Below are 13,491 nucleotides of genomic sequence, written 5' to 3' on the forward strand. Positions count from 1 at the left end.
AAGTAAATGCTATTGTATTATCTTTTTATGATGTATTTGCCAATTATGCAGTAATTCTTTTCAAATATAGTTTTTGAAGAATTCACTGCACAGTGTTATATATTTACTTGATATTGACCTCACAGCTGTTTTGTACTAATTAAAGGGACATAAAACCAAAAAAAATTCTGTTGTGATTCAGTGTATTCAACTTTAAAAATGTTTTCAATTTGTTTCTATTATCAGATTTACTTTGTTGTCATGCATTCTTTGTTGGAGAGATATCTAGATAGGTTGTGTGCATATTTCTGGAACAGTACATGACAGGAAACACTGCTGTCACCTACTGTTATATACAAATATATAAAATAGTTATAAAACTGTTGCCCCTATATATTGCTCCAGTCACGTGTATGCTCCTAAACCTTCCTACCTGCTTTTCAACAAAGAATACCAAGAAAAAAAAGTTTGATAATACAAGTAATTTAGAATTTTTTTTTTTATTTCACACACTATCTGAATCATGAAATATTTTTTGGGGGTCTATATCCCTTTGAAGAGACATGAAACACATTGATATACTTCTGAGGACTGGAAGTAGCAGGTTTCACAAGCCTAACCCTGCCACACATCTGTACATAATTGGCCTCAGCAGAAATTATAATTTATGAAACTGCAAAACAATGGAACTTTTGCTACAAAAAATAAATGTGGTTGGTTGTGTCTATTTAGGTAACAGGCCCTGATTGGCTACTCCAGATAAGTGGTGGTTGGAATTTGGCTGTTGAAAAATAATTGAAGAAAACAAGGTACTGTATTTGTTTGTTACACCTGGCTAATGTGTTTTATTAGCAAGACAGAGAAAATGTAGTTACAAGATGTATTTTTCTATCATTCTTATAAAAGAGCAGCAATTCATTTTTTTGTTAGATGAAACAACAATAGTTGACTACAATGGTCCCTTTAGATCAGGGGTTACCAGCCTTAGCACCCCAGATTTTTGGAACTACATTTCCCATAATGCTCAGACAGCCTAAAATGTGTCTCAGCATAATGGGAAGTGTAGTTCCAAAACATCTGAGGTGCCAATGTTGCTGACCCCTACTTTAGATAGATGCAGGTATTGACCCCATTAGTTAAAGGGATATAAAAGTCAGATTCAGATAGAGCATGTCATTTTAAGACACTTTTTAATTAAATTATATTATCAGAATTGATTTGTTCCCTTATTATCCTTTGTTGAAAAGAATATCTACTTATAATTGTTAATTTGTTATTGGTGGCTACACACATATGTCTTTTGTCATTGGCTCACCACATGTATTCAGCTAAATCCTAGTAGTGTGTTGTTGCTCTGGAGTTGACTTTTACTATGTGCTTAATCCCTTAGCAGGGTTTAGACACATAGTTATATGCAAGCACCAGTGCAGTAATAAAATTATCTAACATATTACAGCAATTACTTTTTGCATGTGCTTTTGCTTCCTTATTTTATCTTTTTACTCATTTTTATTCATTCTAATACTATGTGCAGCCACCAATCAGTAGTGCTTTACTGCTCCTGAGCATACCTAGGTACTCTTTTGCCAGCATTATTCATGTTAATACTTCATCTTTTGCAGCCAAATTGCTTTCACACCTACCATTCAGTAATTAGTATGACTTATGCTTCTAGTAATGACTCATTTATGGTTATTAAACTCTAGCCATGCACACAGTGTCCCTTTAATGAACATTACTTTTTCCTTGTCTAGGCCTAGAGCATCATTTTCCGTATTTTGACTATTTTGTTAAAAAAAAAAGTACACAGATTGCTTTGGCTAACTTGTCTTTTCATATTGAATATCTTTTTTTTCTTTCTATGATTAAGTGCTAAAAAGAGAGCGTGAAACGCGTCAGGGTTTCACTGCCTAAACTTGCCTGCTTTTTAAGTTCTTTGAATAAAAGTTATATTTTACTTTTACCCCTGGAGTGCTCTGGATTATTCCTGTACAAATGACATATATTGCTACCAAGAGAACAAAGCAAATTTAAAAAAAGTAAATTGGATTTTTTTTTATCGTATGCTCTAGCTAAACTAGGAAAGTTTAATCCTGGATTTCTGTATTAATCAAATAAGGAAAAAGTAAACTTCACAGGTAAATATTGTGAGTGAATGGAAACAGGGACGGAACTACCATTGGTGCAGCAGCACCGGGCCCAGGTGTTGGGGGGGGGCCCATAGCATCCAGTCTACACATAGGTGTGTGCAGAATGTGTACAATCCTTATGCAGGGAGAGCCTTGTAGTAGTGCAGGTTGCAGATTCGTCCTATCTATTTCTTGTTTATCTATCCTAAAAATCATTATACAGAGCAGATTGTATAATATTACTGTTGCTTCTAAGTTACCTTTGGGGGGCCCAAAAAACATTTACACCAGGGCCCTCAGTTAAGTAGATCCGCTACTGAATGAAAATATGGGATTTTGTTGTTGCTGCACAAATTGTCTTGATTGTAGGGGGGCGTAACCCCAGTACAGGGCATTGAATAGGCCTTAAATTAGATTACATTAACCCCTCTTTATAGAGATTGCATAATAAAAGCCAAAACAAAAGTTTATTTTAAAAATAAAGAAGAAATGAAACTAGTTGTTCTCAATTTGTCATATTTACACTAAGGTAACAGACATCCGTTAATTGTGCAGATTATGTTTATCACATCCTACTAAATGACTTGTTGACTATCTGCTGATAGTGGGATGCACTTCAGAGGATACTGCAATTGAATAAAGCCACACAATACCTTCCTTTTTATATCAGAGATCTAGCTTTTATTAAAGGGATATGAAACCCCAAAAAATTTCCTTTGTGATTCAGACAGAGCATAGAATTGTTTTAAAAAAAGTTTCCAAATTACTTCTATTGTCAAATTTGTTTTGTTTCCATAATATATTTTTTGTTGAAAAGATACCTAAACTGGTGTCTGGAGCCCTACATGGCAGAAAAAAGTGCTGCTATCTAATGCTCTTGCAAAACTGTTGCCATATAGCGATGCAAACACGTGCACACTCCTGAGCTTACTTTCCTGCTTTTCAACAAAAGATTTCAAGAGAACTAAGAAAATTTGATAATAGAACTAAATTAGAAAGTTGCGTGCTCTATTACAAGATAAACGTTTTGGGTTTCATATCAATTTAATAATTTCTTTTTGTGTTATGTAAACAAATTTACATACATTGTTTCAGTTTAAGCTCTGTATAAATATCATAAAAGGTTACAGGGACAGTAAAGTCATAATGACACATTCATGATTTAAGCAGAGCATACTATTTTAAACAACTTTACAATTTACTTCTATTCTTTAATTTGCTTTCTTGTTATACTTTGCTGAAAGGTTTATCTAGGAAAGCTCAGGAGCAGCAAATAACCTAGGTTCTAGCTACTGATTGGTGACTGCATGTATATACCGATTGTTATTAAGCTTAGGAGCCGACCCATTTTTGGTTCAGTACCCTGGGTGGTGTCTAAATGTAGCCAGCGATCAGCAAGCACTACCAAGGTGCTGAACCAAAAATGGTCCGGCTCCTAAGCTTACAGTTCTGCTTTTTCAAATAAAGATACCAAATTAGATGCTCTATTTGAATCATGAAAGTTTGATTTTGACTAGACCATCCCTTTAAGATTATTGTTTGTGTTTTAGTCCTTTACATTAAAGTGTCTTATTTAAGAAACTTACAGAAATGTATTTACTACTTTATAAAAAATAATGACTATGCATTGGATTCCATGGAATTCTCCCTTTATTGTACAAAAATAGTGATTTCCATCCAAAAGAAAGAACCGACCACTTGATATAATGGGCATTTCTTTCATGTAATTGGCAAGAGTCCATGAGCTAGTGACGTATGGGATATACAATCCTACCAGGAGGGGCAAAATGCCTATAAATACACCCCTCACCACACCCACAATTCAGTTTTACAAACTTTTCCTCCTATGGAGGTGGTGAAGTAAGTTTGTGCTAAGATTTCTACGTTGATATGCGCTTCTCAGCATTTTGAAGCCCGGTTCCTCTCAGAGTACAGTGAATGTCAGAGGGTAAGTATGTTTTCATTACTTAAAGGGACAGTCTACACCAGAATTTTTATTTTTTTAAAAGATAGATAATCCCTTTATTACCCATTCCCCAGTTTTGCATAACCAACACAGTTATAATAATATACTTTTAACCTCTGTGATTATCTTGTATCTAAGCCTCTACAAACTGCCCCTTTATTTCAGTTCTTTTGACAAACTTGCAGTCTAGCCAATCAGTGCCTGCTCCCAGATAACTTCACGTGCACAAGCACAGTGTTATCTATATAAAATACGTGAACTAACACCCTCTAGTGGTGAAAAACTGTTAAAACGCATTCTGAAAAGAGGTGGCCTTCAAGGTCTAAGAAATTTGCATATGAACCTCCTAGGTTAAGCTTTCAACTAAGAATACCAAAAGAACAAAGCAAAATTGGTGATAAAAGTAAATTGGAAAATTGTTTAAAATTACATGCTCTGTCTGAATCATGGAAGTTTATTTTGGCCTAGACTGTCCCTTTAAGACACTCTCAGCTATGGTTTGGCACTTTATGTATTAATATAAAGTTCTAAATATATGTATTGTACTTATATTTGCCATGAGTCAGGTTTATGTATATTTCCTTTTGCAGACTATCAGTTTCATATTTGGGAAAATATTTTTCTTACCTGGGGTATAGTATTTTTTCAATTGACTGTTTTTTTCAATAAAATTTGTGTGCAAAATGCCAAAGTTTATTGCATCATTCTTGGCACGAGAATTTTTTGGGCACGAAGGTACGTCCGATGACGCAAATTCGTAATTTCTGGCGTCTTAGTTGACGCCGAGTTTCTTGCACAGGTTGCGTCTTCAATGGCGCGAGTGTGTCATTTCCGGATGTTGTTAGCGCCAAAAAAAATTCAGTTTACGTTGTGCATCATACTTGGTGCCAAATAATTTCATTATTTAAAACCCCATTCCTATATGCTTCTTGCCTTCTCCTCTATATCAGAGGGCTATGCTGTTTGCATTTTTTCCCCATTCCTGAAACTGCCATATAAGGAAATTGATCATTTTGCTTTATATGTTGTTTTTTCTCTTACATTTGCAAGATGTCTCAATCTGATCCTGTCTCAGAAACCACTGTTTGAACCCTGCTGCTTGATAACAGTTCTACCAAAGCTAAGTGCATTTGTTGTAAATTTGTGGAGATTATATCTCCAGCTGTGGTATGCAATAGTTGTCATGATAAGCTTTTACATGCAGAGAATGTGTCCATCAGTAATAGTACAATGCCTGTTGTTCCTTCAACATCTAATGTACATGATATACCTGTGAATATGATTTTGTTGCTGATGCAATTCAGAAGGCTTTGTCTGCCATCCCGCCTTCTAACAAACATAAAAGCTCTTTTAAAACTTCTCGTAAAGTTGATGAAATTTCAAATGACCGACAACGTACTGAATTATCCTCCTCTGATGAGGATCTATCTGATTCAGAAGATCCTTCCTCAGATATTGACACTGACAAATCTACTTATTTATTTAAAATGGAATATATTCGTTCCTTGTTAAAAGAGGTGTTGATTACATTAGATATTGAGGAAAACTAGTCCTCTTGATATTAAAACTAGTAAACGTTTAAATTCTGTTTATAAACCTCCTGTGGTTACTCCAGAGGGTTTTCCAGTTCCTGATGCTATTTCTGATATGATTTCTAAAGAATGGAATAGGCCTGGTACTTCTTTTATTCCTTCTTCAAGGTTTAAAAAAATCATATCCTTTGCCAGCAGTTAGATTGGAGTTTTGGGAAAAGATCCCCAAAGTTGATGGGGCTATTTCTACTCTTGCTAAACGTACTACTATTCCTATGGAAGATAGTACTTCTTTTAAAGATCCTTTAGATAGGAAACTTGAATCTTATCTAAGGAAAGCTTATTTATATTCTGGCCGTCTTCTCAGGCCTGCCATTTCTATGGCTGATGTTGCAGCTGCATCAACGTTTTGGTTGGAAAGTTTAGAGCAACAGGAAATGAATCCTGATTTGTCTAGCATTATTCGTTTGCTTCAACATGCTAATCATTTTATCTGTGATGCCATTTTTGATATCAAAATTGATGTTAAATCTATATCTGTAGCTATTTTAGCTAGAAGAGCTTTGTGGCTCAAATATTGGAATGCTGACATGGTATCTAAGTCTAGATTACTATCTGTTTCTTTCCAAGGTAATAAGTTATTTGGTTCTCAGTTGGATTCGATTATTTCAACTGTCACTGGAGGCAAGGGAGTTTTTTGCCTCAGGATAAAAGACCTAAGGGTAAATCTAAAGCTTCTAATCATTTTTGTTCCTTTCTACAAAATAAGGAACAGAAACCTAATCCTTCCCCCAAAGAATCTGGTTCCAATTGGAAACCTTCTTCAAATTGGAGTAAATCCAAACTGTTTAAGAAACCAAAGCCAGCCCCCAAGTCTGCATGAAGGTGCGGCCCTCATTCCAGCTCAGCTGGTAGGGGGCAGATTAAGATTCTTCCAAGATATTTGGGCAGATTGTGTCCAAAATCAATGGATTCAGAGTATTGTCTCTCAAGGGTACCGAATAGGATTCAGAGTAAGACCTCCTGTGAGAAGATTTTTTCTCTCACGTATCCCAGTAAAGGCTCAGGCTTTTCTGAAGTGTGTTTCAGACCTGGAGTTTTCAGGGGTAATCATACCAGTTCCGTTTCAGGAACAGGGTCTGGGGTTTTATTCAATTCTATTTATTGTCCCAAAGCAAGAAAATTCATTGAGGCCAGTTCTGGATCTGAAAATTTTGAATCGTTATGTAAGAGTGCCAACTTTCAAAATGGTGACTATAAAGACTATTCTGCCTTTTGTTCAGCAAGGGCATAATATGTCCACAATAGAATTACAGGATGCATATCTTCATATTCCGATTCATCCAGATCACTATCAGTTTCTGAGATTCTCTTTTCTAGACAAGCATTACCAATTTGTCGCTCTTCCATTTGGCCTAGCGACAGCTCCAAGAATCTTTTCAAAGAATCTCGGTGCCCTACTCTCTGTAATCAGAGAACGGGGTATTGCAGTGTTTCCTTATTTGGACGATATCTTGGTACTAGCTCAGTCTTTACATTCTGCAGAATCTCACACGAATCAACTAGTGTTGTTTCTTCAAAGACATGGTTGGAGGATCAATTTACCAAAAAGTTATTTGATTCCTCAGACAAGGGTCACCTTTTTAGGTTTCCAGATAGATTCAGTGCCCATGACTATGTCTCTAATAGATAAGAGACGATTAAAATTGGTTTCAGCCTGTCGGAACCTTCAGTCTCAATCATTCCCTTCAGTAGCTATGTGCATGGAAGTTTTAGGTCTCATGACTGCAGCATCGGACGTGATCCCTTTTGCTTGTTTTCATATGAGACCTCTCCAGCTTTGTATGCGGAACCAATGGTGCAGGGATTATACAAAGATATCACAATTAATATCCTTAAATCCCAATGTTCGACTATCTCTGACTTTGTGGTTAGATCACCATTGTATAGTTCAAGGGGCCTCTTTTGTTCGTCCAACCTGGACTGTGATTACAACAGATGCAAGTCTTTCAGGTTGGGGAGCTGTCTGGGGATCTCTGACAGCACAAGCAATTTGGAAACCTCAAGAGGCGAGATTACCAATCAATATTTTAGAACTCCGTGCTATTTTCAGGGCTCTTCAGGTTTGGCCTCTGTTGAAGAGAGAACCGTTCATTTGTTTTCAGACAGACAATATCACAACTGTGGCATATGTCAACCATCAGGCTGGGACTCACAATCCCCAAGCTATGAAAGAAGTTTCTTGGATACTTGCTTGAGCGGAATCCAGCTCCTGTCTAATTTCTGCGGTTCATATTCCAGGTTTAGTCAATTGGGAAGTGGATTATCTCAGCCGTCAGACTTTACATCCGGGGGAGTGGTCGCTCCATCCAGATGTGTTTTCTCAGATTGTGTGGGGTCTTCCAGAAATGGATCTGATGGCTTCCCATCTAAACAGGAAACTACCCAGGTACCTGTCCAGGTCCAGGGATCCTCAGGCAGAAGCGGTGGATGCGTTAGCAGTTCCTTGGTGTTACCAACCTGCTTATATCTTCCCGCCTTTGGTTCTTCTTCTTCCAAGAGTGATTTCCAAGATCATCATGGAACAATCATTTGTGTTGCTGGTAGCTCCAGCATGGCTTCACATTTTCTGGTATGCGGGTCTTGTCCGGATGTCCAGTTGGCAACCTTGGCCACTTCCATTAGGCCAGACCTTTTGTCTCAAGGTCCGTTTTTCCATCAGGATCTCAAGTCATTAAATTTGAAGGTATGGAAATTGAACGCCTAGTGCTTAGTCATAGAGGTTTTTCTGACTCAGTAATTAATACTATGTTACAGGCTCGTAAATCTGTTTCTAGGAAGATTTATTATCGAGTTTGGAAGACTTATATTTCATGGTGTTCTTCTCATAAGTTCTCCTGGCATTCTTTTAGAATTATTAGTATTTTACAGTTTCTTCAGGATGGTTTGGATAAAGGTTTGTCTGCAAGGTCCTTGAAGGTACACATCTCTGCTCTTTCTGTTTTATTTCACAGAAAGATTGCTAAGCTTCCTGATATTCACTGTTTTGTACAGACTTTGGTCCGTATTAAGCATGTCATTAAATCAATCTCTCCTCCTTGGAGTCTTAATTTGGTTTTGAAGGCTTTAAAGGCTCCTCCGTTTGAGCCTATGCATTCTTTGGATATTAAACTACTTTCTTGGAAAGTATTTTTCCTTTTGGCCATCTCTTCTGCAAGAAGAGTTTCTGAATTATCTGCTCTTTCAGTTTTGCGGACTTCATTTAAATTTCTACCTAAGGTTGTGAATTCTAACAACATTAATAGAGAAATTGTTGTCCCTTCTTTGTGTCCTAATTTAAAGAATTCTTTGGAGAGATCCTTGCATTCTTTGGATGTGGTAAGAGCTTTGAAATATTATGTTGAAGCTACTAAAGATTTCAGGAAGACTTCTAGTCTATTTGTTATCTTTTCTGGTTCTAGGAAAGGTCAGAAGGCTTCTGCCATTTCCTTGGCATCGTGGTTAAAGCTTTTGATTCATTCGGCTTATTTGGAGTCGGGTCAGGACCCGCCTCAAAGAATTACAGCTCATTCTACTAGATCAGTCTCCACTTTGTGGGCTTTTAAAAATGAAGCTTCAGTTGATCAAATTTGCAAAGCAGCAACTTGGTCTTCTTTGCATACATTTACTAAATTCTACCGTTTTTATGTATTTGCTTCCTCGGAAGCAGTTTTTGGTGGAAAAGTTCTTCAGGAAGCCGTTTCAGTTTGATTTCTCTGCTTATGTTTGAGGTTTTTCTTTTCATTATGAGAATAAAAACTTATATTTTGGGTTGTGGATTTATTTTTTTTCAGCGAAAAATGGCTGTTATTATTTTATCCCTCCCTCTCTAGTGACTCTTCTGTGGAGTGCCACATCTTGGGTATTACTATCCCATATGTCACTAGCTCATGGACTCTTGCCAATTACATGAATGAAAACATAATTTATGTAAGAACTTACCTGATAAATTAATTTCTTTCATATTGGCAAGAGTCCATGAGACCCACCCTTTTTATGGTGGTTATGATTTTTTGTATAAAGCACAATTAATTCCATATTCCTTTGTTGATGCTTTTTACTCCTTTCTTTATCACCCCACTACTTGGCTATTCATTAAACTGAATTGTGGGTGTGATGAGGGGTGTATTTATAGGCATTTTGAGGTTTGGGAAACTTTGCCCCTCCTGGTAGGATATATCCCATACCTCACTAGCTCATTGACTCTTGTCAATATAAAATAAATCAGGTAAGTTCTTACATAAATTATGTTTTTTTAAAACAAAACAAAAGCTAAGTTGGTGGAAAAGTTATGCTTTTTAAAAAAAATATTGTATGTATTTATTTTAAATATCTTTTAGTAAACTACATTAATTCTAAACATCAGTTTCTTATCCGTGAAAAAAAAAGTGTACAGTTTTCAAGGTTTCTCATATTTATTTGGGGTTGTGTTATTATACAGCAATAATTTAAATGAAATAATTTTTATTACCCACGTTCCCAAACCCAAAACAACAGGGAAAATACAGACATTAAATCCTGTAGGTACATCTAATAGTAGAAAATAATCAGTACATAGGGAAGAAAAATGTTTCGTTAGAGTCCTTCATATAACGAGGGAGGCCTCTAGGTATAGAGGCTCCTCTCAGTCTTTCTGTATAATTTTCCAAGTGTCTGAGAGAGGTTAAATACCGATCAACAGCTATAGAATAAGCCATATCAGTCTCTATCGGGCCTCTCAACCTTCTTGTGGGGTGGGATTAGTTTTTCTTTAAAGTCTCCTGAGCTATATTATTGTCCAGTTGCCATCACAGCATCTTTAGTAGGAGACTTGCAGGAGTGGGGGGTAATATAATGAACATAGAAAACGTCCAACTTTAACCATTCTCAGTGACAATTTCTAAAGGATCTTGGTTTTAACCCATCTGAGAATGATCAATAATACATAACAATTTGTTAACATAGCACAAAAGAATAACAGGTAACAATAAATGCACGAAATACATATATTGGTTGGAATTCAGCAATGTGCTCTATATCTCCAAGCTCTTGTCTGAAAATCATGTGCCCCTCCAACCTTTCAACTAAGCTATCTAGCTTTATGTGTCCACCACTTTTCTGCTGTCAAAACCTTTCATTAAGGCTCCCCTTTGCTGCTTCCCCTCAGTCTCCCGCCTCTGCACTGCGAATCGTTTTATTATTATCTGCTAGTATCCAATAAAACCATACTTTTTGGAATGTGGATTCTGTGCTCTGAATGAATGCCGCTGACTCATACATTTTATAAACCAGTTGGATCTTATTCAAAACTTCTGACCAGGATGGAATCTCTGTTTTCCAGTACTTGGCTATAACTGTTCTTGTGGTGGTGCATAGAATTCTAATAAAGGTGTTAATGTCTTTGTGTAACTTGGGAATACCTTCGTGGAGTAATGCTTGAGCAGGGGTAAGATGAATCTGTTCTCCTAGGGCCTTCCCTAACAGTAAAGATAATTCTCGCCATATCTTTTTAACTTTAGGACATTCCCACCACATATGTATGTATGATCCTATTGTTTTACAGCCCCTATAACAAAAGTTAGAGCTTTCCTTCCCCATATGGGCCGTTCTTACTGGGGTTAGATACCATCTAAAGGAAGTCTTGATAACATTTTCCCTCAAATCGGCGCTAATTAAGCCTTTACTGGCTTGGTATAGTATCTCCTCCCATTTATCCAACTCAAATTCTTTATCTATGTCTTTTTCCCAATGTAGCATTAGTGTATTCTTAGAGTGTGTTCTCATTTCTTGTATGGAGATATATAGCCTTGAGATTGCTCTTTTAGGTCTAGTCGTTGCTATACATAATTGCTCAAGAACAGTTTGTCGGTTATGTGTTGGGTGCTTAGCTGTGTGTGTGCGTATAGCAGATGTTGTTTGTAGATATAGGAACCAGTGCAGAGGAATAGGATCTAGTTTCTGTTGTAGTTGGGTGAAGGTTAGCAACTTGCCCTGTGAGTAAAGGTCCGCTACTCTGTACAACCCTTTGTTTTCCCACTTTTGGATCTGTTTTTTAAACTCGTCACTAATGATATATTTTAGAGGTATTATTTTTGAATGTGAGAAAGTAATTCTCTCTGATTTTTGCGATGAAGGCCATTGCTGTTTGGTGATTAGTGTGGTCTTGTTCTTGTATACATCGTGTCTAGTAAATAGGTCTCTGCCCCAGAGAATGCCATCTGGCGTCTCCTGACCTGTCATCTCTGCCTCTAAGGCCGGCCAAAGAATGTCTACCTGTTGTCTGATAATTATTGAGTCTTGTGCCAGTCTAGCAGCTTTGTAGTAGTCTAGTAAATTGGGTGCACCCACCCCGCTTAGCTGTCTGTGTTTGTTTAGGATTTGATGTGGAATTCTCGGATGTCTGTTGTCACGTAAGAATCTATTGATATCTCTCTGTAGGATATCTATGTCTGTAACATTTATTTTAATTGGAAGCACTCTAAACAGGTATAGAATCCTCGGTAGGATCGTCATCTTAATAGCGGAGAGCCTTCCATACCAAGAAAAGCCCATCTTTCTCCATTTCCCTAGGTCAGATCTGATTGTTTTGAACAGGGGGATATAGTTTGTTTCATAGAGTCTTGTGGAGTGTGAACTCAGTTTTATTCCTAGATATTTTAATCCCTCCGGCACCCATCTAAAGTCAAAGTTTGCCTCTATCAATTTAATAGTATGTTTTGGAATAGAGATGGGAAGTGCCTCGCATTTATCTGCGTTAATTTTATAGCCTGAGATCTGAGAGAATAAGTGGATCGCTTGGTATACATAGGGCAAAGTATGGAGTGGTTTCGAGATAGTAAGTAGTACATCATCTGCAAATAGGGTAATTTTGTGGTGTATGCTCCCGACCTCCAAACCAACTATATCAGTAGAGTTTCGTATATAAGCAGCTAGTGGCTCTATGCAGATTGCAAAGATCAGGGGGGAAAGTGGGCAGCCTTGTCTCGTCCCGTTCAGGATAGATATGTTACCCGATTGGTGTCCTATTGCTCTGATGTATGCTGTTGGCGTCGAGTACAAGCCTATAATGGCCTTCAAAAAGTTACCCTCAAATCCCAGTTCTGAGAGCAAAGTTAGCATATATTCCCAATCCACCCTATCAAATGCCTTCTCCGCATCCAGTGATAGGATCAGAGAAGGCACCTTTCGGTCGTGTAGGAAATCTATCACCGATATCATCTTTCTAATGTTGTCGGGGGCTTCCCTCTCCTTAATAAATCCTACCTGATCTGGGTGAATGATGCGGGGCAAGATGTGTTTCAATCTATTGGCCAAGATTTTTGTGACTATTTTAATGTCCTGATTGATCAGGGATATGGGCCTATAGCTGCTACAAAGACTAGGATTTTTCCCCTGTTTGGGTATAACCACAATCTTAGCTCTAAGAAGGTCAGTAGGTATCTTGCCCCCTTCCATTATATGGTTTGCAAACACCACTAAATGTGGAACCAAAGCCTCACGGAACGCCTTGTAGTATTCCCCAGGAAATCCGTCAGGTCCTGGGGCTTTACCGGGTTTGAGGTCTTTTATGGCCGAGATCACTTCAGCTCTTGTGATCTTGGCGTTTAGGGAAGCTCTAGCCTCATCATCTATCGGTGTCAATTTAGCTTTTTGCAAGAAAGAGTCAAAAATTGCTTTTGTCGTGGGGTTATGGACCACCTTTGTGCCATCATATAACTGACTATAGAATTGGGAAAATGTGTCAACAATTTCCTGAGGATGTGTGGTTATGTGTCCAGTTGGCGTTTGGATGTTTGGTATGGAGAGAGACTGGCATTCATCTCTGATTTTCTTTGCCAGGTATTTGTCAGGCTTATTGGCAAAGACA

The 13,491-nt window shown here is 37.5% G+C and overlaps 1 protein-coding gene across 5 annotated transcripts in view; it reads left to right on the forward strand.

The window, feature by feature from the left end:
- Positions 1-770: 770 nt before the first annotated feature.
- FOXP1 (forkhead box P1) overlaps positions 771-13,491 on the forward strand; it is a 946,651-nt gene continuing 933,930 nt past the window's right edge. For 2 of the 5 annotated variants that reach the window (XM_053720890.1, XM_053720894.1), the window contains exon 1: positions 771-788. The gene's annotated coding sequence lies outside the window, so the exon portion shown is untranslated. The remainder of the gene's footprint in view (positions 789-13,491) is intronic. The other 3 variants (XM_053720895.1, XM_053720893.1, XM_053720896.1) reach the window with 2 other exon arrangements.

Source organism: Bombina bombina, chromosome 7 (assembly GCF_027579735.1).
Source record: "Bombina bombina isolate aBomBom1 chromosome 7, aBomBom1.pri, whole genome shotgun sequence".
Taxonomy (NCBI): Eukaryota; Metazoa; Chordata; class Amphibia; order Anura; family Bombinatoridae; genus Bombina; species Bombina bombina.